The sequence below is a fragment of the Corvus cornix genome, chromosome 3 (genome assembly GCF_000738735.6).
Source record: "Corvus cornix cornix isolate S_Up_H32 chromosome 3, ASM73873v5, whole genome shotgun sequence".
NCBI lineage: Eukaryota > Metazoa > Chordata > Aves > Passeriformes > Corvidae > Corvus > Corvus cornix.
In genome coordinates, this window is record NC_047056.1 from 18885332 (window position 1) to 18911649 (window position 26318).

Sequence of the window (26318 nt, forward strand, 5' to 3'; positions counted from 1 at the left end):
GCTTTTCTTCCAAGTAAAATTCCATCTGGAACTGACCCGTCCAAGTAACTCCCACAATTTTTCCTGGTTTATCCTCACCTGGGAGGAAGGAAGGCTTAAGAAGGGAGAATTATGGCTTTGCTTCATATATCAAATACATCTGGGAACTTTGGTAGATGTTTGAAGGAATGGTCACACCTTTACAGGAAGAAAAAAACCCCAAAGCCCATTTCTACGAGATGGCAAATTGCAGTGAGAGGGTAGATCTGTGACCCTGTGCCGCCTCCTTTGTGTGATGAAAATGTGCTGATGCAACGGCCACAGCTACCCCTCTCTCCTGGATTTTGTTATAAAAGGAGAGCTTTGCCACTGCCTGCGCTCGGTGGAAAGCTACCGGAGATCTTTTGTTCCCTGTCAGCCGGGGGTGTGATTGCAGGGTGTGCCCAGCCACTACACAAGCAAACCCAGCAGTTAAAATGTTGATATTCATGATGATTTAACTCCTCTGACCTCTCCGTGGCTGAGTTCCAACTCTGTGCAGGCTCTGCTCTGCTCTCTGCCCTGCCTCTATGTATTTTTATTTATATCCACTTTTTTCCTACCTTTCGGTATTTCTTTGGAAGACACCTGGGATTTTGGAGAATAAAACAGCAGCTCATGAGAGGTCCCAGTATAGCTCAGTACAAGTTCTGTCTAAACTCAACCTCAGTACTCACCATATTTTACCAATGACCCTTTACAAGACATTAAATTACTGCTTGTCTCAAAACCAACCCTTCCTCCTTCTTTACTGTCTCTCACATCTTCCCTAAAGACATTTAGAATGACCTCTGCAGCTTGGCTTCAAAAATTTCAAAATATTTTGGCATCTGCTGCTCTAAGAGGTCTTCATGCTGTAGCTCCACACCCCTGTGAAACTCTCCCTGAAATGAATCTTGAAAATAGGGACCAGCTCCACTGGGGTTTTAATGCACCACTTAGGTCTCTGAAAAAATTTTAATTTCTGTTAGACTGTTCACATCTTGACAGCTAAGTACAAATTGAAAAGTCTTCTTGGATCAGGACTTATGGTTTTACCTGGGATGCTATCTCAAGGTTGGGATCTGCATTTCTATATGGCCTTTAGTGTGTCTGCATAAAATTTCCTACAGACAGGGATCCTGGAGTCTCTGTGTTATAGGGCTGAGCAGCCCATTTCAAGTTAAAAAAACTTTGATTCATAATGTCTCTGATTTAGCTGCTGTTTGTTTTTAACCATTTGTGCAATTGGTAGGATTAGTTGGCTAACAATGCTATATTAATTAATATCATAGAATCGCTTTGAAGGAAGGAAGAGCTAATTAACTACGAAGCATTAATAGTCCAACTGGGAGAGAACCCAAGGGAAAAAGTCTACAGTGTAATTAATGCAGAATACATTTTTTCTTCCTGCCCTACAATCTCCCCACAGTCCCAGGCACTAATGACTTTCACTTGGCTTTCTGAAAGGTTTCCTGCTCTCTATCAACCTATCCCACGCTTAAAAATATCCAGAGGTAATTTGTATTATTTTTTTCTTTCTCGACCTTTTCTTTCTGGCAATTCCCTCGATGCAAATTATGAACTCAACTCTTGCCCTTGCTCCTGTGAAGTGCTTGTGAAGCAGGTTCTGTCTGATACGGAGCGGCCGCGCTGGTTAAGATCCGGTCTCCAGCAGTCAGTAACACAGGCACGGCAGGAGAACAGGGCATGCCACAGCAGCCCTTTCCATTCTATACTTTCCCTTCCTACTGCACATTGCACGTTTTTCCTGTGCATGTCGGATGACTCACTGATTTATTGCAGCCTTTTTGAAAAATCTAGTTGGCAGTCAATCTGCTTCAAACCACACCACATTTTATTTGTTCGCTGTTCTCTATTAACAATCCTCAAAAAAACCCCCCCAAAAAACAAAAACACATAAAACTAAAAAAATTACAAATTATAGACAATTAAGGGGGGAAAAAATTAACAAATATATGCTTGTTTCTATAAAATTCCAACTGAAAGCATACTGCCCTGCTTTTTGTGCTTGGACTTTGACCACTTGCACAGAAATGCTTGTGAAGGTGCCCCCGAGTGAGGAGCTTGGCAAGGGCACAGGGAGAATTGTCAGAATAAACACATATAGTGAAAATAGCTACATTCTCACTATAAAAATATCTCCCTGCTAGAGTTTGGGCTGAGTTAACCGATGGCATCCAGGAAATCAATGTTTACAAATGTCTAAACCAGAATTTATCAACACACAATAGCAGCTTCAGTGAACTAGCCGTAAAATCCTAAAGCCTTTGTCCATATGAAAATGCTAGAACTACTTTGGTATAATGAAAAGAGTAGAACAAACAGACAAATAAAAAACAACTGTAATACTGAAGCATTTCCACAGCACATGGCTTATTCCCTAGTAAGAATCATCTGCAGCAGTAATTATGCCTAATTATTCAGTTTAAGAAAAAAAAAAAATGAAAAAAAGCCCAGGACTCCAATTTACACAGTTCTTAGGATTTATTACACAGTCAGCACAACCCATACACCCAAGTCAGGTCTAAGTCCAACATGGAAAATCCAGCCATGTGGTATTGCCAGGAGAGTGCTGTGTCATTAAGGAGTCTGTTCCTTCAAAGGAAAGGTTAAATCAAGCTCCCTAATCTCTAGATGAATAATCTCATTATTTTCCTGAGAAAACATCTCACCGAGCAAATACAGTGGAGTCTTGCCCAGACATGTTTTCTATAGGTGGGAATTGGCAATATGTGGATGAGGGCGTGGAATGGCCCTTCTTGGTGAAGTGTCTCCCCATTAATCATTGCACGTCTCATACCTGACAAAAAGTGTTGATGGAATGAGTTTAGACACACTTTTGAGTTAGAACAAACCCCATGTCACACCAGCTCAGCTAACATTGGGTATTGTGTTTGTAGTTGCCTGGTGTGATGCAATGGAAAACTGCAAATAAAATTCTGATGTGCTGTCAGCTCCCGTGAGCTTTATCTGCAGGCAAGAGGGTGTCACAGAAACAGAGCAGCTCCCCAGGTCTTGCCACAGACACCTCCCTGGGACAGGGGGAGGAGGGGAAGACTGAGATTACCGCTGTGATAGGTGATTTTTCTCACAGAAGGGAGCTTGATTTTGAGAGCTTTGCGTCTTTATTTTGTTTATCTAGGGTTGAATTTCCTTTATCACCTTCTGTAAGTCTGTTTAATCCACATGGGCTGAATTCACCTGCCAGTTGATAGAGCTAGACAATGCACCGTGATCCCTGTCACTGGCACTTCATGTAGTGAAAGGTTCCTGCGACCTCTTTTGAGAAGTTCTAACACCTTTATTAATTGTTTCATGTTTATTAATTGTTTCAGCCTTGTTGTCCCAGTAATTGTTTTCATGCTGAGAATAAAAATCTGGCAGCTTTGAAATCTGGCAGGAAGCAAGCAATCAGCACAGAAAATACCTCATTTTTCTTCTGTGAATTTCTCTTCAGGTATTGCCATAATAGAAATGGTTGAAAATTTACCATTTCCTCACTCCTGGAGGAATTGCTGACAGAAAAGAATATTGGCAGCATATCACATTGTAGCCGATTGCAAGTATTTTTAAGAGAGGGATTCATGTACCACCAAGGCAGCTGTGAAAACTGATGTGGCACTGGCAGCACTTGGAAACTGCTGGAGCAGAGGGAGCAGCAGGTCTGGGAAGCAGGAGCAAGTCTGAACTTCTCTGGCTATCACCTAGTGGTGTTCCCTGTCTGAAAGACACACAGGATCCTCCAAGCTATTTCCTTCCCCATCCTCTCCCCACATTATTCCTGACCACATCCCTTGGGTGACCTGTAATAGGGTTTTCCTGGGTATACCCTACAAGCTGCAGTCTCTCTTGCCTGATAACATGTCCTTACTCCTTTTTAGAGATTCTAGCCTATCCTATGAGTAAAAAAAAAAAAGTCCAACCACCTCCAGTTCAGCCCCAAGCTTCTCACCCATTTTACTCTGGGTTGTCTGGTTGTTGCCTGAGGTAAAAGCATTGCATTCTGGCACTTACCACTTATCCTGGCTGTCAGCCCAACTGGCAGGTCACCCACAGCAGCCTCGGGAGAGAGCTAGGATAGGTTTGGGACTGGTGCCAGCTTTCTCAGATAGGGCCAGGGAGGTGGAAATAGCCATGTTTGTTGAAGTAGCTGAAGGTGGAGCTGAGGGTCCCCTCCACTGGGCTGAACAAGTGTCTGTGCAAGATAAGGGATATTCACAGGTCACTGGGATGTTTGCATATCCCATCTCAAGCTGCCTTCACACACAGCTCACAAGGTGCTGCTCTGCTCTCTGACAGGAGGAAATACCTTTGCAATGTAAATCCTCAAGGCTGCAGGTTCAAAAACCAAACCTGTGACAAATCCTTACAATGCTGTTGTTACCATGTATCATCACCAGTAAATTATTTTACTGGAGTCCTTACAAAGTGGAAATACAAAATGGGTGGAAACACACTCAAAGCAAAGCAAACCAGTGTGAGAACAGGGTTCATCTGGACCTTTGGCAGTGGAAATGGAGGAGAGCCCATGCTTGGCCACCTGTTGTACAAAAGCCATTGCTCACTTTTCCTTCACAACTCACCTCCTGGGCTTCTCCAGCTTGTCAAGTTTAGTGCAGGTGCATGCTCAACAGCCGTGCCTGGAGCATGTTCAGTTAAACATTCAGACTGGGAAATATTTATGCAAAAACTTCTTGCCATATTCCCACAATTCCAGGGCCTTTATTTCTGTATTTATTACAAGGGAACAAAACCAGGTAGCAAACCCTGTTGTGTATAATGTTCAATATGGTTTTTAAAATGTGGGGTTTGAACCTAAGGAAGCAAGTGACATCTTCTGCTTGTCTTACATTTTTGTAGGGTCTGCAATGAGTCAAGTTTGAATGTATGGCCAAAAAAAAATGCAGATTCATGAGCCAAAATTATATCCCTGACTTACTGGCGCAAAGCACCTTTTCCCTGCAGATAGTCTGCACTGCTTCAATCATTTGGCTCTTTCTTTTTCAGCAGCTTCCAAAAGTGATACAATGTATATTGCTACAATATGCATTTTGGATGTACATTTTCAAGGCCTTAAGACCATGAAGTCATGCTAGTGTGTGTCATTCTTTCCATTAGTGATGAGCCTGAGGTGCTGAGTTTATTCCTGAATCCAGATGGGTATTTGGAGCCTGTTTTTTCATCTGGATATATGATCAGATGCCTTTCCTGACTAAACACATTTTTCTATATCTATTTTTTGAGTATTGGGAGAAAAATATAGTCAGCTTTGTGTTACTACTGAATGTGACGATCAGAATTTCTTTTCATGGTGAAGGTAAAATAAGGTGGAACTGTAGTGACTGAACAATAAGTGGAATCCTCACAATCTTCTGAAAATTTTTGTCTGTTATATATCCGTCTGGATTCAGAATCTTTCCACACTTCTTTATTTTTAGCTTGAGAAAGAAAGAGAAAGTGTTGTCTAGACTCATCCCTATAGATGATTAACTGTTCAAGGGGAAATACACAGCAGGCACGGATACAAAGATTTGGATGGGAACATTGCTGTACGTTTGCACACTGCATCCTGCTGGATAATTCTTTCCTTTGGGGGTGTGCCTAAGTATAGACTGCTATACTGTGCTACAAAGTCACACTCAAGTTGATATTTAGGAGTGTTGAGACTGCCCAGGCTCTGCAACAGTCTAGGCAGTCTCTTGGGGTTTGTCCTTGAGGCAAAAGTTGCTGTTCTTGAAGGCAAGAAAACGAATGTGTGAGGTATTTTCTCTGTTTGCTGTATACAGGCCACCTAAGCTCCCTTTGCCCTGAGCCTCAAGGTTTGTTCCTTCTGCAGAGTTTTGACTGCTGTCAATATCAGTGTCATTGGTGAAGAGCAAACTGGGGACCCGGAATGGGCACAGAGGGTTTTATGTGCCCCCCTGGCAGGCAGCACACAGGCCTTCCAGGGAACATGGCAACAACGTCTATAAAATGGGCATAATAATCCTTAATTGTCTCCAGTGTAGGAAGCTTAATTAGGAATTTCAAATCATCCTGAGTTCCTCCGAGGGATGCGCATATGCTGATACAGTGAGTAATTTGGCACAAATGTATTATCACACCTACAGCTTTATTACCATGTGGATGTGCCAGGGCAAATAGAGCAGTGAATGTCCCAAATGCTGTAGAGACAAAGAGCTCTGGAATTGCCTGAAGACCTCTAGCAGAAGAGAGGGATACACCTTCGGTGCACAGGCTTTATTACAGCACACACTGATATATCAGCAGCCCACAGCTTTTCATCCCTACAGACAAAGGCATCCACAACCACATTCTTTCTGGCAAAGCAGAGATACACCTACAGTTCAAAACCTTTCGGGACCCCTTGGGGACATAGTCACAGCCACAACTTACTGGCAGTGCACAACAGATCTGTCTGTAGTGTGCAGACTTTCTGGCAACACAGCTGCATCCCCAGAGCCTGCCTTCCTACGAGCAGGGGTACACCAATCAGACCACATCCCTTAAGGCAGAGAGGTGACATAGAAAGGCCTCACATTGCAAGGGGAGATGCCTTTGAAAAATACTTTAAAAAACAAAAAAACCCCACTAGATAACAGGGGCTTTAATTGTTACTTAAGTGCCAACAATGTCAAAGCTATCTGTGTGTGAAGTGAATGCTCAATATTAATAAAATACATTCTAACTGAACAGTCTGTGTGTTCTGCTGAGCTGTACAAACCATGAAAGCTCTCTGCTCTCATGGTTTGTGTTTCCACCATGAACCCCTAATAATGAAAGCACTGACCCAGCAATCAGCATTTTGAGTGCAAGCCCTGAGATTGCTCAGCTGGGTATAATTTCTCTCTCTAGAAGAGAGCATGTAATGCAATTAATCCAGCTAGTGGTGCAGTGTGTTAGGGGCTGGCCATTCTTCTGTATGAGCAGAACAGCTGGCATTCTAGTATTTCCTTATTTCTGAGCACTTGGCCGTCAAAGGTTATGATGTTCTTTGACACAGCGAAGAAAAAAGGAAGGGGGGAGTTATTTAATATTATACAGCAGATCCAGATTTGTTGTTATTTAGGATTATAGCTAGAATGAAATACTGTGGGATTTACTTTAATCTCCACAATGGACTAGGTCTATTTGGAAATGTCAGTGTGTATGCTGTTCTACTGGGAATTGCTCAGACCCAGAGCGTTTTTTGTGGTGGTTGTGCTCATATCATGCCCAAGAACTATTCAAAATGGGGACTCAGTTTCCAGGTGTTTTGCCGGCTGCAGCTGAGTGAAGTGTTGGGAACGTAAAGGAGTTTTCTGTTTACCTTGTGGCTTCTGCTTTCATCTGGGAGGGCAGCCAGGAGAGCTGGAGGCAAGTGGCTGCCAGACTGCTTTTTATCATCTTGCTCCATCCAGGGCAGCCATGCCACTCCCCCAGCACCACGTCCTTCCAGGACTCCAGGAATGGACAGAGCAGGACATCTCTTCCACTGTCACACCTCCAGACAAGGAGGAGAGTGGAGCTAGCACTCTCTGTGCAAAGAAGTAAATGATTAGAAGTAATTTTTAGTGGCCTGACAAGTAATAAATCAAAGCCACTTGTATTTTGTCTATCAGGCGGTGATAAAAGATGCCCATTACCGTGTTGGATGTGATACAGGAGGGTCCTGGAGAAACCCAGCTTAGTATTTGGAGGGGATTGCTCAGACTTGTCTCCAGCAGACCTAACTCACCCCGAGTGACTCTGCCTGCGCTCCAGCTCATTGCTATAGCCCAGTGGTGGACAGGCTGCACTGCACGGGTTAGTGAGAGGTCACTTTGGCTGGAATGTGCCTTCAGGTGTGGGACTGTGTGTAAGGGCAGTAGGTACTTGCAGCTGATGCTCATTCACCTTCCCCTGTGGATTGAAAGGCAGGAAAAAAGCCCAATCCATAGACATTCAATAGCCATAGTGGCAGAAGTATTGTCCCATGGGGCCTCCAGCATCGGAGACCGAGGCTTATGAAGACCTGTGTGGATCAGACTCAAAGGTGTTGCTTCCCTCAAGAGCCTGAGTCGACATATATGGCTGGAAACATGAGATAAGCCCCTTCTGAGCATATCTGACAGGTCTGGAGAATGGGACTTGGCAGAGCTGCTTGCTGCACTGTAGCTTGTATGAGAGGTGCTGCACAAAGGTGGAAATAGGGATGGATGAAAACAGATGAGTGTGTTGCTGCACTTACATCACATCACCTTCTCTTTATTCAGCTGTTTGCTGCACTGTGGTTTGGTGGGGGAGCTGGCAACGTTCTCCGCGTGTAGAGGAGCTGGTAAACTGCGCTGTTCTGCTGTATGATAAAGCACTATCAACAGCATTTACAAAAAGAAAATATAGTCCATGTGTTTATGAAAAGCTTGTCAAAGAAGTTGCCAGCACAGCTTGTACTTAATGGCAGTGAGAACCAAAATGGACAATAAAAATAATAATTAAAAAAAACTTAAGGCTTATATCTTGGACAGGAAATTGAAAATGAAATATTTCCAGTTTGTTGGGTTGTGCATAAGTACACTACATCTTGCTAAGCTATGTGAGGCTCCATTCCTACTTCAAAGTTTACTTTGATCTTCCTGTATTTACATTAGCCTTTGCCACAGTATTCACAAAGAGTTTTCAATGACTGGTCCAAGTCATATATTACACGCTGCTAAGACGAGTTTTAAGTCAGTATTGTGATGGTGCACATTATCTGGTGTAACAACAATACCCCCAGCAGTATGAAGTGCTTATTCCTTTAGCACACACACACCAGAATTTATACAACCTTGGTGGTGGTTGCACATAATTAGGAACAGGTTCTAATGAACCCTCTCCAAAGTTCTGTGAATGTTCCCTTGTGGACTCAAACCTCGTTCTCAGCATGATTTTTCACAAAGTTGGCTCCCTGGGAATGGTACATTATGGTACATAACATACATGAGCAAACTCATAGGGACACAAACAATTGCACGAGGACAACCAGCCAAGGCAGGATCAAGCCAGCCACCAATAAATGTGGTGATAGAAAGTGACTCTCCATCCCACCCATATGGACAGGGTTTTTACCTGTTTTGCTTAGGTATAAACAATTTGCATATTTGAGTACAACAGAAAATCCAGCCCAAAACACGGAGTCTCTCTGGCATCTCTTAGCAGTCCCTTACCTCATGCCATGGACCTGGGAGGGCAGGATGGTGGCTGCCTTGGTCATTCCTATGAAATCACAAAGAGATATGGCTTCTCCAAATTTCTAAACATCCCGAGGATGAGGCAGGAGGTATCACAGCATTAGCTCCTGATTATATTATTACTTACAGCCAGGTCTATTTAGGAAGTATCATAACAATATCTTTGTAACAAGTGTCATGATAAATTCACCAGCATGAAATATCCTAGATTTTTCCCCTCCCATTGGCTTTGGTTAGGCAGTTGGAAGGATGATGCAGTGGAAAGACTGGTGAGATGATCAAAGCATTAGGCCAAGAGTTTAATTTTCATTAAGGCCACCTCAGGCTCCTGTAGAGCCAGGGAATCCTAAACCAAGCAGATATTCCAGCAGTGACAGGCAGTGTGAGAGCGCTGTGAATGACTTTGAATGCAGATTTTATTCTGTAATTTACACTAGTCAGAAGGCCACAATAACTATATCTCTCACAGAGGGTGGGGAGAATGAATATTCCACCACATTTTCCAGAAGCCAGACAGTTGGTACAGAAGACATTATGCAAACACCAAGCTTCTCATTCCCATTAAGAATCTGTTGCAATCCATGTAATGTTCCAAACTTGCATGTGCCTAGGAAAACACATAATTCTTAAGATTAGAAATTTAGTTTTATTTATGTAGCAATCTACCAAGTTTCCATCATCTTTTAGAATAACAATAGAAACCAAGTAACGTGTTCTGCCATCCACACTGAGGAGTAAAGGGAGGAAAACCAACCTCACACCCTGCAACACAAGCACAGCAGAATGCCTGGGAAAAGATACGGTTTATTTACCCTAATCTCATTTGTATTCTTACCAGTATTTCTGGTTGCAATGTCTAACTGATACTGCATTTACATAATGGATTTTTTTAAACCAAAAAATGTTGCATTCATTAGTGAAAAATTACTAAGTAGTAATAAATCAGTAATAAGAAGCTATGGCAAAATATTTCAATGGCTGTATTTGAAAATAGATCTGGAATTACTAGTTTGTGAGCTGCTGATTTTTCTGTTGACTGGGTTGTTTAAAATGGAATGTTAAACACTGAGTAGTTCTCATTTGATACTATGCAGTGTGTGCAAACTCTGAAAGGAATGGACAGAAAATTAGAAATCCAGGAATGTAGATATGAAAATGGACCCAGTTCATTTTTTTATAATTCTCTTGAATTTTCTATGTCCTAATTTCTCTGTCTTTCAGTCTGAGAAAATAATGTGTTCTCATCTTAATAAAACATTATGAGGCTGCCCTGTACAATTTTATTCATAGATACAAACCATTGTAACTTTGCATATAGAAAATACAGTCAATATTTTCATCAAATACTGACCACTGGGTTTTAATCTTCCCTCTTTAACACCAGTAGCACTGTCCTGGGAGCACTGCTGACTATAAACAAAAGTCACACCCTTTCTGCTTTCATCATACACCTTAGCAGATGGTGTGGAGCTTGAGGAAAAGGCCCTGTGACAGTGAAGAGGTGTAAAACTGAAGTAGGAGAAGAGATGACTACCATATTCCAAAGTGGAGCTGAAAGTGGAACTGGACCACTTACTCTTTTTGCCACTGAAACCACTCATTTCCACCATTAAGGAAAAAAAAAAACAAATGGAGATGCTGGTTATTAAAAGTCTGTGTCTGCTATGTTGTCCTGGGTCAACTGGCTATAAAATCAGGAGAGCAGCTGGAAATAGAGCCTGTAGGAGGTATTGTCTGTAGGAAAGGAGACTGCAAATCCTGTGGAGCACAGAAGCACCACAGATTAAAGATAGGATGTGCTCCTCAAGATCCGATAAAACCACAAACACTCTGGACTTCAAGATTCCAGATTTGGATGGTTTCCATTATAAAATACAGAACATTTTTTTCAGAATCCAAATCCAAACTCCATCAAATTTATAAGAGTATGAATGAAATTATTTTTATACTTCAGGGCATAATCTGCAGTCGTGTTAAATCTTTGTAGATTTGTCTTTTATCAATCTCACTGAGAATCTGACCTAAAAGTTTTGATGTTCTCTCTATTTTTTCCCTAAACCTTTGTTTAGGAAATATTAGCAGTATTATCAATCATGAACTGGAAATGTCAGAAATTGTTCATTAAACTTCCCAATGCCAAAGATTTCATTTTAGAAATGCATTAGTGGAAAAAAATAATGAAAATATTGCTCCATTCATGAGTGCATTACAGCCCGTAACAGGCAGGTAATCTCTTTTCCAAGATGCCTTTTTTTCTAGAGTTTTTATAAAATTGAATGAAATTATATAGCTCCTGCTTGTATGATTTTTTTTTTCCTCTTTCAAAACAAAAAAGCATCATAATTGCCATGAAAATTCCATTGTGCTGTCAGGTCACCATCCTGGGTTGCTGTGACCAACAGAGCATCTTGGAAAACGCTATTAATCTGGGAGACTTTTCCATAGAAGGATAAAAGCTTTGCTGACCTGCCAGGAGAGCATCTTGAGATGCACAACTGCAAAGCAACACCAGAAAAGTATAAAACAGGAAAACCTGTTATCCGGCATGGCTGAGATGCCAGCCCATTTGTGTATCCCATGCAGCCAGCCAGTGCTGATTTTCAGAGTACACTTCCAGCTGGGGAAGGATTTAGTCAGGCAACATACAAAAGCAACAAATAAAAGCTTCAAGGACCTGTGACAATGAAATGTCCAGCACCATCTTGTGGCATTAGCATTAATTCAACCAGTTGGTCTTCTCTACAGTGGAAACTTTGTAACTCCTGTGCTTTTCTCGCCTGAAGAGACTGCTCGTTATAAAGCAGGAGTAGGGATACAAATCCTCTGACAAACAGAGCTCTGGAAATGGACCTGTTGAAGTGGTTCCAGAGGAAAGCTACAAAAATGCACAGCGGGCTGGAGCGTGTCTCCTGTGAAGACAGGCCAAGAGACTCGGGGTTGTTCAGTCTGGAGAAGAGAAGGCTCTAGGGAGACCTCAGAGCACCCTCCAGTACCTAAGGGAGGCTGCAAGAAAGCTGGAGACAAACTTTTACTGGGGCCTGTTGTGATAGCACAAGAAGTAACAGTTTTAAATTGAAGGAGGGTGATTAAAATTACATATAAGGAATACATTTTTTTACAATGAGAGTGCTAAACACTGGAACAGGTTGCCCAGAGAGGTGGTAGATGCCGTGGGCACGTTTGAGACCAGGCTGGAGAGGACTCTGGGCAACCTGTTCTATTTGAACATGTGCCTGCTCATTTCAGGATGACTTTTAAAGGTCCCATCCAACCCAAACTGTTCTGTGATTCTGTGACTAGAAGCAGGCTGGGGAATAATTCTTCTGATGGCCTGGCCAACATTCCTTTCTTTGTAAGCTGGGATGATCTTGGTGCCAGCTATTACTGAAACAGAGCTGCTGCCACGTTTGCTTACATAGCTGGTGCATGATCAGGATCTAAGTCATTGTTTGTCGAGTGCTATGCAAGATGTTCTGCATAAATGTGTACAGAAACCCACATCATGCTCTCAGATAGGTTTATAAAATACTCCCATACAGCTTCACAGCTTCAGCCCTGAGTTAAATTGCGCCAAAAAATGGAAAGAGTAATTTCCAGGAAGTTTTCCATTTTCTGGAATGATGCTTCTTTGTCTTTGGTCAAACAACAAAATGACCCAGATGAATTGCCTTGTGTTCTCCACATCTGTGTGTGAATTAAATTCCCCTGTGAGGTGCTTGGTTCACAGATTAGATTTTATTCAATTGAGAGGAAACTCTGGAAGCTCATCTTATCGTTTCTTGCAAGCTGAAGTTTCTCTGTCTCTTCTAGTACTTTTTAGCCTGGAATTTACAAGCCTGTACTTAGGAATAAGGTTTTAGTTCACTCAGTCTTTGGCAGCTGCTGAGACTGATAAGACATTCCAACATTAAACAGCACCTGGCAGGGGAGCTGTTTGTTTCTTTTTAATATGGTTGCAGTATCATTACCAGATTAATTTCAGAAGTCATTGGATTCTTTGGTCTCCACCCAAAAGCAATGTACATGGGTGTAGCTCCACAGACATAATACCTCTTGAGGATCTGGCCAGAATTTTTTAGTAGTGGTCGTAGCTCTGCTGCGAATATGCTAATCAGGCACATGTGTATAAGTACCCATGTATTTTTTAAAGCTTAACCTTTACATTTTGAAGATCATGCAATTCACTTTTATGAAACCTTAAGTGGCAAAACAAAAAAAAACCCCAAACAACTAACAAGAAAACCCCAAACAAACAAACAAAAAAACCAAACAAACCAACAACAACAATAAAACATCCAGCAAAAAAAATCCCTTAAACCCATAAACCACCAAGGCAAAAGGATATAGTACATTCAGTTCTGTAATTATTAGTTAATCAGAATGTCATGATCATGCCTTGAATTAAAAGGATGGAGATCCAGTTTTTCTTATAACTCCCTGCTCACCTTGACCCCTGACCACAGGGACTGTCCCTGCAGCTGGTCATAGCCCTGCAGTCAGTTGTTGCACTCCTTGGTGTGCTCTTCCCCAAAAACCAGAAATGCAATTTCCAAGGGAATTTAAACAGCTTATACCCAGCTACTTCTGACAGTGTTCTTCTCTCCTCTCAGACCACATTCAGAGTTACAGAGGATGCTGTCTCCAGATCCTGGGGGCATAGAGATCAGGGAGCCTCCTTACGAGCTCACTGTGACTTGCTCCCGTTCCCGTCATGGCACTGGTAGATACTGCTTAGATGCCTAAAAAGCCGCCTGAAGGACTGGTAATTTAGATCTAGGGTAGTGCTGTGTTGTAGCAGCCCTTTCAAGCAGGGACCAAACACAGGTTCTCAAGGTTTGCCTTGGAAGTGTTGGCACTTGTCTCCTGCAGCTGATTCTTTAACAAAAAAAAATCAAAAATTGAGATAAACCAAATTGCTAACCAAAGGTAAATGTACACTGATTTTTTTTTTTTTACAAAACAAGGTTAATAGCTATTGAATCTCATATAGAGTTGATATTTAGTTTAGTCTCAGTTTACTTGCTATTTAAGTGAAACAAGGCTGTATTTTATTCAAGTCCATTGCTGCAGTAACTCCTTCCTTGCCTTTCACAATAAATCAGGCAAAACAGAGCTCTGAAAAAAGACACGTGTGACACATGATTTGTAGTCAGTGACCATTGCAAGATATTTTAAGTCACAGAGCAAGTGGATAAATTACTTTACCAGAAAAATGGAAATTTAGTTGGGAATATATTTTAACCACATGGGTTCCAGGAGGGCTTCTCCATGCTTCTGTAAAAAATCGTTTAACAAACAGATGTCTGATTTTTAGCTGAAGGGATTACAGAATAAATAGCAGATTTGTCCTTCTAACTGCAGCTTAGTGAATGATAGGTAATATGTCAAACTTGATGCACATCAATAAATTGACTTAATGTGTAAGTTGTTGGGTGGGTTGTTTAGTTTTGGTATTTGTCAAATGGAACTTCAGTCTGTCAGTAACAAAGCACCATGAACTACAGCAATGGAGTACATTGATGTGAATGGAAAAATAAGCAAGAAATATCAAAATTCAGCATGGACAAAAAAATGAACTGCTTTGGGTTAAAAGAGCAGACTGTGGTTTTATCAATTTATACAGGATAACTAAATTAATTCATACTCAGAAAAAAATGCAAAAACTACAAATTAAAAGGTAATAGTTATAGCTAACTCAAGTGAAGAAAAAAATAATTATTTTATTTCCAAAAATGTTAGAGAAAGGTACATTTTTCAGTAGTCAATCATTGACAGAAATGCCTCTGAATGCTTTGAATATGTTTTTAAAGAGAAAATTTCTCTCATTGTTGCCTATCTGGAAATCTGATGAATGGAGAATTGACTTTTTAATGTAGGATTACTGAAAACAATTTTTTTTGTGTAGCATTACAGAGCAGCTACATTTGCCTTTATAAATGAAAATAAAGACATGGTATTGGCTTTGACAACAAATTTCTGTAATGCAGCTTCATATCCATCATCTGCCCGAGCCTGCATTTGTGCACTAAGGGAAGAGGATGTTTTCTCTGAGAATAGAAATGCACCTTTTCTGTGGGGCAGCGATGTCTCTCAGCTCTTCCTGGGATCAATGCTTGTCCCAGGATACCTTGGAAAGAGGGAATTATGTATCATTTGAAAAAGGGTAGGCCCACACAACCTTACAACCAACCTTAATAAGAAAATAGATGTGTTTGCTTCCTGTGACATTGCAAGGATTAACAGCCGAGATTGAATCCTACCCCCTCCTATTAATCCACTGGGCAAGCAAAGCCTCCATGTGAGCACTGGCAGCTCACTCCAGAAATGATTCTGTCGCTGCCCTCTGTGCCCGAAATAATTTTCAGCATCAGTAACCACAGTATGTGGCATGCCCACACTTCTGCAGGACATTCCCCTGCAGGATGGGGCAGCTCCTGCCTTCACCTGCTGCAGAATCAGCATGGCTGGGAGGGCTGGCTATGGCAGGCTGCAGCCAGTTTCAGTTCCTTAGCCTGGAAAGAAAATACTGTTTTAAAGTGCTTCTTTTGGTTTTCACATCCCTGATCTACCAGGTGACTCCTTGAGATGATGTAACGAAGGTGAGAGTTACTTTCTCCTCACCAGTGAGGGCACCTGAGCTCTCCAAACCCCCTGTCCCCTGGGAGAAGGAGAGGACCCCTCAGCACCTCCTGGCAGTCTGAGCAGTGTGGCACTCTTGTACTTGGGGTGCTACAGAATCATTTCTTGGTAGCATCTCATGGAAATATTAGTAGTACCAAAAATGTTCTCAGGTAGGACCTTGCTGACAGTGGAATATTCCTGTGGAAATCTTCAAGTGGAAATTTGCTGATGGGGTAATTCTGTTGTGGCACTTTTCTTGTAGGAGTTTGTTGGTGGTGGAGTGCTTCTGTGGGAGTTTTCATGCAGGAATTTGTTGATGGTGGAGCATCACTGTAGAAGGACTTCTGGATTTATTTTGATGTGCAATGTTAGAGAGTACAACAGTGGTTTGGCATGAGTTTGTGGAAACAAGAATCCTGTGGGTGCAGTGCAGAGGGCAGACCTGAGGTTGCCTGTGCAGTGCAGTGGAGGGGAGAGCTAATGAAGGTGCTTCTCCAAAGAAGAAGAGAGTTGAGGCATAGCTGTCTGCTTTAGCCCCTTCTGCCAGGGCTGAGAAAGGCCACGTGGAGCTGAAGTGTTTCCCCAGTTTGAGGAAAAATCTGTTTCCAAGATATAACATCTATTAAACAGGCAAAGAACTTCCCTCCGTACAGAGTAGATTTGGACAGAAGTGGCACTGTTTAACTTTATTTCAAGAGAGAATTTCAAAACATACTGAAGTTCATTTCAAAACAGGTCACTCTAAATTATCAAATAAGATTGCTTCCCATAGTGCTGTTATAATATAATTAAATAAAGTTCAGAAAGACTCTGGACTTAAAGAAGAGGAAAGGCAACACAACTGTCAGCTTTGTAGTGAAAATGAAATAAAATCTACTTTTCATGGAGGAGGGTTCTTTATAGTGATGCCTTCCCTACTGATTTACTTTGAATAATAGAGACTCAAAGTTCAAAGAAAATCTCACCAAAAACCAAAAGAAATCAAATAAAAGCTGGTGTTAAACCTAAATTACACCCACCTGAGAGAAAGGTGGGAGCTTGAAACAGGGAGTGGAGAATGTTACAGTCAAGAAGGGAGTTCTCTTTGGAAGAGGTAAGCTGTGCTTTCGGGAGGGATGGGGATGTGGTTTGGGTAAGAAAAGAGCAACACTCAAGGCTTGCCTCTTATTCAGGAGTGGAGGGCAGTGCAGTCATAGAGGTGCTAAGAAGGAAGGAGGATAAGGCCCGTCTTCTCTTCAGGAGAGGTGGGGTTTGTGGTTCAGAACAGGTGCAGGTGGACTGAAAATTAACGTTTCAAAAAAAGCAGGGATGTGTTTCTCAGTCCAGGGCCTGCTGAGCCAGCTGTCCAGGCTTCCTTTGCACAGTGACCTGATCTAGAACCTGTAAAAGAGTATAACTGTGTAAAAGAGTGTAACTGTGCTGAGGAGTTTGCTGTATGGTGAGGAATGCAAATACATGCTAGTAAAATGAAAAAGATCTCATGCATTTAGGAGTTGTTTGTGCAGGGACTTTCTGCCATGTGGCGGAAAGAGAAACAGTGAAACAGATCTCCAAAGTTCAGGGGGTTGCGCAGTTACATTCCATGTTCCCTTGTGGTGCCTGCTGGCAACAGCTCAATTGCTAAAAGGCATGGGAGGCTTTGGGAGCTCTAGAAAACTGAGATTGTTGCACTCTTTGCAGGTAGGTGGGACATTGGCTACATGAGTGTGTGGAGAACATGCAGGATTCGACATTTAGAGCAATTAAAAACCCCAAATCATACGAACAGTGCAGTCAATCCAAAAGCAGGTATTCCAGACTCCAAAGGAAGACAACAGTTCTTAGTTGGAGTACTGGTGTAAGTTTACTTCCCTGCTTGGCAAGGATACCTCTGGTTTCCCTAAGTTAGTCTATTTGCACCGAGTTTCTTTTCCTCCCTTTTGTTCATCCATCAAAAGAAACAGAGAAAGGAAATCTCCTCTGTAGGAGCTGGCAGTGGGTGGTGTTAGGGGAGCACCTCTCTCCCTGGGAAGGGGAATAAATGCAGCTGTGTGATCTTAGTACACCTGTATTGAATCTTTTAATCTTCCCCTTGTGAAAATAAAAGCTCAGCCTGCCACCTATAAGGATCATAAGTAAAACTGTCCTTGATTTCTGGAGGAGTTATGGGGTAATACCCGGAACAGCCTTGAACAGAGGCAAAAGAGCATTGCTGTCGCTGTTCCTTTTCTAACTCTAGATGAAAAGTGCTTTCCAGTCTTTGCTTGCAGGGGTTCTGCTCCCTGGGTTGAGGGAATGTGCTTCATCTGCTGGTTTACATTTGTGTGCTGTAGGCTTTTATTCTGCTGGTGGTCTGTAAAACTCAGTGTCTTTCATTTTAATCTGGTGTAATGACTTGACATTTGAGTCGCATTCCTCCCGTCTGCACAAACGCAGCCGTAGAAGGCTCTTCCTGACAGGCCAGCGTTAGCAGCAAAGTGCAAACAGGTTCATTCCCTTGGCTCCAAACTGTAGTCAACTAGGACAAAGTAGTTACAAAACGAAACAATAAAGTTTTAGAGGTCTCCTATAACTAATTATTCCAGCTACAGCCTGCTCCTAGGGTGACACTGGAGGAAGTTAATTAGTGGGTATTTTGGCTGTCTGCTCAAATTATACTTCTACATTCAGCTAGGTCAGGGTATCCAAACAATAAAAATACCTTCTAAAAGTCATGATTAACTGCTCTTTTATCCTCACTGCATCCATTTTTCTGAAATTACTTGAGCACATATTGTGGTGAGAGGTGTAGGTGGACACGTCCGGAGAGAGCAGCCAGGCCAGGGAGCAGCCTCAGGCAGGACCCACTCCTTCTCATGAACCAAAGTGCTCCTGTGATGCCTTTTCCTGGTCTTAAAATCAAGAGTCATACACAGCTAGAAGGGGAAAAGGGATTTTACCTTGGTATTTATTTTAAGGACCCTTACGTGCACATGTCCAGGTCATATGCATCGAGATGCACCCTGCCGAGTCTATCTCTGTCTCTGTGTCTGTGTCCCCGTGTCTCCCCCCCCAGCATTGGGTATAACATTATAGGTTTTACTAATTAGCATATCTATCAAAGATTCCCCAATGAGAGGCTCGAGTGAGCCCCCCTCCCCAAGGAACCTTCCCCTGGGTGGTTCTATCTTGGTTTACAGAATGTGTTCTGGAGAGGACCTTGGGGTCTGGGGCACACTGATCCCCCAGCTACGAAGCTTCTAAAATGTTTCGTCTCTCAGCTTGACAAACAAGTCCAAGAATGTAGGGAAAAAGCACTAAGAATACAGAAGCTGTAAAAAGGTATAACAGGGGTATAAAAGAAAAGGCAAAAATCTTCATGGCATCACCTGCATACCCCAAGAGCAGCTGCATGTTCCAGGCTTTCGTTCTATACTATCTGTGATGCATAACCAAGCCTAAAACGCCTCACAGAAAGGTTTGCTGGGGGAAGAATCATCTCTGTGTCTGCTGCAGTTCCCTCATGCTTGCAACAACAGGCGTGTGGCAGCTTAGATTGTATGGAGTAAGGGCTCCTCTGGAGGAAGCTCCTGGATCCATCACAAAGCAATGGATGTTTCTTTCTTTTCTGTTTATTTAATATTCGTTTTTCTTTATTTAATATTCTTCTTTTATTCCTATCAGTCTGAAAATGAAAAGCCCATCCTGTTGTATTGTATGATTCTGCTTCCTGAAGGTCTTCTGCATTCTACAAATGGCCACAGGCACCTGCACACGTCTCCAAAGCTTTCTGTTTGCATGTCCACTGGCTAAAAAGCATTAAAGAAAATTGTTGCTATCTACTCTATTCAGATTTAAGCTTTATTTTCACAGGAGGTAAGTACCAGCAGTGATACTCACATCTGGGTGCAGCTCTATATACTATGAAGATCCAAGGGTGTTTGTATCTGTATTGCAGGTTGAAGCTTTTATTTGAGAAAGCATCACTGTTAATTCCCCACCTGCAGGCTGGTCTCAGTGAACCTCCTACAGAATTATTCCAGGACAGCCTCAGACTCTACAGAGAAACTGGTACGAAGAAACCTTTTCTTTTCTTTTCTAGAACTACCTGGTTCTTTCAGTTTAAACAAAGCCAAAACAAATCAACCAACCAACCAACCAAAACCCCAAAAACCAAACTAGTTAGGACATTGGTATTTTCTCTTCTTCTTGCAGATGAAACAAATTACTCCTGCTATTAGTAAAGAGCTGTTTCTGTAGTTATGAACTAATTTCTTCAATGATGCTAAATGCATACCAAAAATACAGCTCAGTTGTTGCTGTCACTGACCTTGGTGTAATACCTGTGCACCAGGAAAAAAAAAGAAGTGGATTAGGAAAGTGAAAAATAGGAGACTGGGAAAAAGGAATGAGTTCTTAAATTACCAGGTCAGGCAGAAATGCTTAAGAGAAAAGTAAGATACTTAGTGAAGTAATAAATAATTCCTTTAACTGGTTAGAATAAAACTGATACAGGGACCTGCATCTTCAGAATGTGGCATATTTAACCATATGATATTCTGTTTAAATAGGCTGTTCTTATTAACCATCTGCAAAAATGTCAGAAAAGGAACAAGGACAACACTAGATTACCATTCACATTATCTTCATTCAACAGGAGAGCAGACAATTTCACTGTCCTGGCTGATGTTCACCCCATATTACCTTTCCCATTAGAAAACTTCTCTCAGCCCATTCTCTTTACAGCTCATGCTTTCCCCTTTGCAGACCCACTCCAACTGCAGCTCTAGGCTTACACTCAACCCAAACCTGAATCCTACCACTAAAAATAACCATAATCTGAGGATTATCCTTCCACACATGGCAATGGTAATGGCAACTAGCCATTACCCAGGAAAAAGGCTTTTACAGCCCAGGTATCTCCACAGCCCACACTTCCCTTTGGGTGCTCTTTTCCAGCTCCATTGCAGCTACAGGTCTCTAGGTTCTCCCTTTCTCTCAACCCCAAACCTAACTTTTACTTAGGCTGAGCCTGTAAGAAAGGCCCCCAGTTACTGTCCAGATGAAAAATTTCTCAAGACACAGTCCTCTCTGCAGACTGCACTTCAGTAACACCCCTTGTGACAGGACTATTAAATATTGGAGTTGTGAGTGGATGTTGTACCTCCAAACCTCTGACTTTCTTAATTTTCTTTATTTTTAAGGAAATATTTATAGTCAGTATGTTTAACCAGGCTGATATGTTTGGGCAGGATTTCTAAGAGAAGCAGTCCAAAACGAGGTAAATGTTGAAGGTTTCTTTTTTGGGCAGGTCACTAGTTATTTGTATAGCAGAAAGCTTCTGAATAATTCCTCCAAAGCAATAGCAATCCATGAAGTGCAAAATCACAGGAAGAAAAAATACCTGTATTTAAAATAGACTTACCAGGAAAGAGAAGACAGAAGAAATGACTCTTGAACACACGCATTTCTATTGAATATTGAATGATGAAGCTGAAATTCTAGGCAGTGTTTTCATCCTAGGTTTGCATTAATAAAACAAAAAAAATACCCCCAAAATCTGATGAGGTAAGACTCTCATTTAGCTTAGAGGGCTAAATGTGGAATAATGCAGACATTCATTACCTTACCTTAGTTCTTTTACACGGGCCTGGCTGTGTAGCTCAGCAGAAACTCTCTCCTCAATACCTTTGTATGAAAGCCCCTAAGCAGGAAGGACCAGCAGGACACAGAAGATCGGCTGAGGTGCTGGAACTACGCCCCATGGCCTTGAGCTGCAAGTGCCCACATGACATTATCAAATACCCCCTCTTTACTAAATGAATCACTCCTTTGCCATAGTTGCTTTGCTTAACTAATGCTGCTGGGCACAAATTTTCAAAGGATTTGCATCTGTTTTCTCCAAATTAAAACGTGGCCTTTATAAAGCAAAGTTTTCTCTCAGTTCATTGCTGAATTTTCTTTCTCCTCAACAAAAACAAGGAAAAGTAGTTCAACAGTATGACTTATATGTAACTTTTTCATCAGCAAGATGTCCCATATCCCACAAGAGGTACTCATTTTTTATTTAAATAAATCCAGCAATAAGTAAGGGTGGGGTAGGTAAAGTCCTCCCAATGGGAAATGTTCTCTTTTAGCTGAAAACTGGAATTTCTGAAGAAACTACACTGAAGAAAGATATTTTATTTCATCAGTCAACTTAATTAGATTTATTTATGGACATGCCTTTCAAAATTTTAATGAGACCTAAACTTTTAAATCTCTGCACTGCTAAAAGGGCTTTTAACTTCATAGTCTGGAAGAATAAAATTATCAATTTATTAAAATAGCAAGTTACAGCTGGACTTTTTTGCTATTTTCTGTTGAGTGTTTACCACTAGGAAGTTATTGTGCAATAACAAATCTCCTGAGTATTTAATACATCTCAGAGTTATTGAAAGTCTCACTGTAAGCTGTTTAGTAGTACTTTCTAAAGGACAGGAAGCCAGAAAGGAATAAAATATCTGTGGTTTTTATATGTATGATTTTGGCTATGATATCAATAACACCTTCCATTTTTTAAGAGACAGGAGAGATGCTGCTGGTCTTGCTGCTGTGACCAGAGGAGAATCCACAGGGGCTGTGACTTCCCCACCAGCTTTGAGAAGCAGCCTCCAAAGTGGCCCAGGCACTCCATTATCTTCATCCAGGCTTGGTTCTGCTTCTCCTCAAATCAGTGGGAATTTCTGAAGTCTGTTGAAAAGGAATCAGGACCTGTAAGGTCTTGGGTCAATGCAGGGTCATCAAGGTGAAGTGATGTGCTTTCTAAAAAAATGTGTAACTCAAGCACTTTAAACAGCTGGATTCAGAAATGTCAAAGTTAAAGCCCTGTGCACATCTTCCATTCTCCTTTACATGTGTGCATTGCAATATGGCCTATACAACGATGTTCTGCTTTCTGTGGGAGATAATTTTTCTCTCAGATGTACAGGACAGATGGAGAATATGGCAGGAATGTGGTTGGGATGACTTGGTTTCTGTATACCTCACACATAAAATTTGGTTGGCAGAGGATGAGTCATGAGATATGGGGAGAAATGTGCTTGCAGGTCTTGGCTATGATCTTAACTGTGGCATCTCCAGCTATCTCGTGTTTGGTTATTTATGTAAAGTAATAACAAATAAACCCGGATTGATCTTAATGCTGTTGCCTGGATAATTTTTGAAAGCAAACTGAGCTTTCACACATTTGGTCCTTTGACACTGGTGTGGAATGACAGCAGTGACTCCTGGATTCATTGATTAGATTTCTTGGGCTGTTGAGTAAACAATTGTTTACTGCTGTCAGTAAACAATTAAGCTGTTCCCTTTTTTCTGCATGCTACCTTTAGAGGGGGAGCTTACACTTTCCCAGAGAGTTTATATTTTGAAGACTTGGGTCTGAACTTTCTGCTGCTTATACTAAAAATCCAGAGGAACCAATTAAATGCAATTTTTCAAGAGTAATATTTATAGCTATCAGAGTTAAGCATACAGACAATTTTCCTTTGGAAATCACTGTAGTCAAATGGACAAAAATGAAATTGAAAGTAAATTTCCTATACTGTAGAACTGAATCTGCAAGACTTAGCTGCCATGGGATCCTAGGTCAGGATATGCAGGTTTGATTAATATTTTAATTTACTGTTAAATTACCACCATTGAAAGAGTTGAACTTTAAAAGACTTCCAGAAACCTAGGTCAGTTTTTCTATTGTTTCCTTGCTTTCCCCCCACTCTCAAGGTAAAAGATGTATGATGAGAGCTGAAGGAGGAGAAGGTCAGGGAGGTATCCTGCTAAAGAGAATAAAAGCACAGCATCAATGGAATAGTTCCAAGCTTTAAAAGCACATATTCAATAAGCTTAAGTAGTTATATCAGAATTTTGTCACAGAATTCAGTGATGCCCAGTGACAGGACAAGGAGCAGTGCCCATAAACTAAAGCACAAGAAGTTCCACCTCAGCATAAGGAAGAACTTCTTTACCTTGATAGTGGCAGAGCACAGGAACAGGCTGCCTGAGGAGATGTGGAGTCTCCATCTCTGGGGACATTCAGACACCACCTGGACATGTTCCTGTGTCACCTGCTCCAGATGATGCTGCCTTGATGGAGGGTTGGACTGGATGATCTCCAGAAGTCCCTTCCAACCCTGAGGATTCTGTGATTCTGTGATTTCAGTATGTTTCTAAAAATTAAAATAGGTCTAGGATCCAGTGCTACATTTTTCTAAAAATCTCACTTCCAAATGTTAGAAACATCAGGTGATTTGAAGGCATGCTTGGTAGGCTATTGCTGGCACTAGCAGAATAATAAATTTTAGATTAATTGCCATCCTGAAGATGGTTGTAAAACTGTTCAAATTCTCACAAAAGCCGGAGCTGAGAAAGATAGGACACGGAAAATACTAACCTGAGAAATGAAAACTTCGAATGTTCCAAGCTGACCAGACCCAGGGATTGAAAGGAGTGTGGGCAACGTCTCTTGGCCATTGCAGGCGCCACAAAGCCCTGGTAGAACTAGGTCACGGTGTCCACAGACCTTACTTAGGATATCTGCTGCCCTCTAACAGCAAAATATAGGAATCACAAATTGGTTTTTGCTAGTGAACTGGAAAACACAGGACCAGCTCCGAGCTGCACCCCCTCCTGTCTCCTGTACCTGCAGAAGTGTGTGCTGCTTCTGTTTCGCTACAGCTTTAGCAGAGAACCTGCACGTAGCTTTTGCCTGTCACACATCACTCCTCTGATTTTAATCAGCCCTCAGATTAATGTCTTAACCTTATCTTAGTTCTTTTACGCTGGCCTGGCTGTGTAGATCAGCAGAAACTCTCTCCTCAATACCTTTGCATGAAAGCCCCTGAGTAGGAATAACCAGTGGGGCACAGAAGATCGGCTGAGGTGCTGGAACTATGCCCCATGGCCTTGGGTTGCAAGTGCAAGGACTATCAGTAGGTGCACAGCTTGAAGTCTTCTCCCTAGCACTGCATTTTAAACCAAAACCAACCTTTCAAGGGAAAAAAGGGTCTTTTGGGTTGGTTTTTTGTATCCCCTCCCTCAGCAGCTCTGCCTTCTGCACACAAAGTCTGATTGCTACTGAGTGAATTGTGGTTGCATTTGTTAAAAAAAACCCTCCAAACTAAATTTCAAAGGCATGTTATCTTCGTGAACCTGTGAAAAACAGTGCAGAGGCTAAGGTAGTAAGGCTAATGTCTGTGCTACAGACCTCAGGATATCTTCTCCCTAGAACCACACAAATGGTATAGAATTTAAACCATTTCTGAGATGAGCTTGTGAAGAGGGATCGGTGTTAGCTACTCAATTTGCTTCCACTTTATGATTTTAATACTCTGATTGACCCTTGAAAGGGCAAGAGCATAAATAGAAACACAGGAAACAAAGTCTTCTTCCCGAAACCTCTACAAGTACAGTAGGACAAAAAGGGGATTAGTATTTTTTTATGGTTTGAAATTAGTATAATAGGTATATTCAAGCAGGATCCTATTGAAATGTTTGTTTAAACTGCCAATTTAGAAAGCCATTTATGTAAGTACTGTAATAGCACTCTCGTTCTGCGTGGCAAACACATGCTGCTCTGTGCAGGCAGTTTGAAAGGCTGAAGAGAAACTCTTTCCCTGCCAACCTAATTTCTTTTGAGAATTTATTTTTCACGCTGTGTAGTTCTTCAAATCTGAAGGAGAAGTCTAGCTAAAATAATGAAGCTGAGCAAGACTGTCATCCAGTATTTGGGTTCCAGTTTTAGAAACTAAGCAGCTAATGCTAACGGGATTAACTGTTAGCCCACTGGCACACTTGGTGATTGTGACACTGGCCAATCTAACAAGCCCATGGCATTATGAAGGCAAATAAATTACATAGAGCTTAAAGCTAGCAGCTGCTCTGTCATCCCTCCTTATCTAGACATGGTTTATTCCTCTCAGGAGGCACGAATAATGCAATTTTCATAGTTAGAGCTGAGATCTGGACCCCTAACCATGTCATCCAGCTCAGCAGTACACAGCTGCTTGCTTTGTGCATGCAGTACATCATCTCAGAGGCATTTATGGATGTTCCCTTTCCTTATGTCTTCTAACAATGAGAGAATGACTTTGGTCTCTCTGCTTCTCTGGAGTTACATATAGAAATAAAAAAAGTTAATAAAATCCTGCAGAAGTGAACAGATGAATCATATCTTAACTGACATTAATTCTCCATGACTATAATTGGGGATTTAAAAGAGAAATTACTATTTACATAGCATTTGAGAAAAAACATATCCACAGATCTTTAAGTACACCGTAGTAAATGGCACTCTGATTTTGATATGATTTGTTACCTCAGTTAGGTGGGAAGGTGATAGAGGAAGCACTTCAGCAGAAATATTATGCCTGAAGACTTAATCCAGTTTGCAAGTCCAGTCACACTGACCACATCCACAGTATTTAAAATAATAGGTATTGCCAACTGCATTTGTGCTCTGGCCATGAACAATCAATGCCGTGGATTAAAGAG

General features: G+C 41.5%; 1 long non-coding RNA gene across 1 annotated transcript; it reads left to right on the forward strand.

Moving 5' to 3' along the window:
- Positions 1-19108: 19108 nt before the first annotated feature.
- LOC104685621 lies at positions 19109-22955 on the forward strand. The gene is made up of 3 exons (XR_005604061.1): positions 19109-19667; positions 19750-19862; positions 22355-22955. It is a non-coding gene; the product is annotated as an uncharacterized LOC104685621 (long non-coding RNA).
- Positions 22956-26318: the final 3363 nt, after the last annotated feature.